This window comes from Gopherus evgoodei, chromosome 1 (genome assembly GCF_007399415.2).
Source record: "Gopherus evgoodei ecotype Sinaloan lineage chromosome 1, rGopEvg1_v1.p, whole genome shotgun sequence".
Classification (NCBI taxonomy): Eukaryota; Metazoa; Chordata; order Testudines; family Testudinidae; genus Gopherus; species Gopherus evgoodei.
The window spans coordinates 1,779,724-1,781,210 of NC_044322.1; the positions used below are offsets into that span (position 1 = coordinate 1,779,724).

General features: G+C 50.9%; 1 pseudogene; it reads left to right on the forward strand.

The window, feature by feature from the left end:
- The first annotated feature begins 675 nt into the window (after nucleotides 1–675).
- On the forward strand, nucleotides 676–1,487 carry LOC115648156 (annotated as a pseudogene).

Genomic DNA, 1,487 nt, shown 5'->3' on the forward strand with positions numbered 1-1,487 from the left:
AGTAGCTGTACAGGGGTATAGGCTTATCAGGGAGTAGCCAGGGCTGTCTGCTGTCTCCAAAACATTATCTTCTGTCCTCAATCTTCATCGTCCTCTTCTTACCTCCAAGTATGGGGTGAGATCCTCGCAACGGCTCATGGGTCTCCTGATTGCACTTGGCTCATGGAAGATGGCTGGGGAAAGAGGGCAGGACAGGCATTCTCTGTGCCCTACTCTCCCCATCAGTCATAATAGCAACTGTGAGTCCCAAATGAGATCAGAGCCTCACTGTGCTAGGAGCTGTACATACACATGTGCATGCTAGAGAGTCTTGCCCTGAAGAGATTAGAAAGGAAATAGACAAGACAGACAAAGGAGAGGGGAGACTGAGGCACAGAACAGGGAAGCAACTGGCCCATGGTGACCCAGCATGTCAATGTCAGAGCCCAGGGCAGCATTCAGGTCGAGCCTGAATAAACAAATTGCTGGCTTTGAAAAATGTCCAGCATCCCGAAAAAATCCCAGCCCTTCAATTATTGTATTGCAGGGAAAGAACTTCTGCAATCAGTTGATTCCGCATCTGCTGTAGGTCATGTCAACCTTCAATCAGATCTGCCCTAACCCCTCTGCCTTCTGCTGATCGGCCATCCCAGCCTGGAACCTTAGCAGACCTGTATCCCCATCCCATTCTGCCTCATGTATGTGATTGCTCTGCTAGGAAATGGTACTGTCCTATTCATTGTAAAGCAGGAGCAGACCCTCCATGAGCCCATGTACTATTTCCTGTCCATGCTGGCTGTCATTGATCTGGTCTTCTCAACTGCCATTGTCCCCAAAATGATGAGCATCTTCTGGCTGGATTCCAAAGACATCAGCTTCGAAGGCCTGCTTCCTCCAGATGTTCTTCATCCACACCTTCACTGTAGTGGAGTCAGGGGTGCTCTTGGCCATGTCTTTAGACCGATACATGGCTATCTGCAACCCTTTGAGATACAACACTATCATAACCAGCCCAAAGATTGCCCAGATTGGGCTGCTGTCCCTTGCTAGAGGGGTGGGGGACGTGATGCCCTTAACCTGCCTTCTAACCAGTCTGCCCTACTGTAAAATGAATGTCATCCCTCATTCCTATTGCGAGTACATGGCCGTGATGGAGCTGGCCTTGTGCAGACTCAGCAGTCACTGACCTGTACAGCATCGTTGTGGCCGCAGCCCTAGTGGGACAGACTTCGTCTTCATTGCCTTCTCTACGGCATAATCCTCCGCTCCGTCCTACGGCTCTCGTCTCAGGAGGCGCGTCTCAAGGCCTTCAGCATCTGCGGCTCCATGTCTGCGTCATCCTGCTCTTCTACCTGGGAGGGCTCCTTTCTATGTACCTGCATATTTTTAAGCTCGGCCTTGCTCCTCACATCCAAGTCTTGGTGGCTGACCTGTACCTCGTCGTTCCCCCCATGCTAAACCCATCAACTACGGCATTAAGTCCAAGCAGATCCGGAAACGGGTCTTAA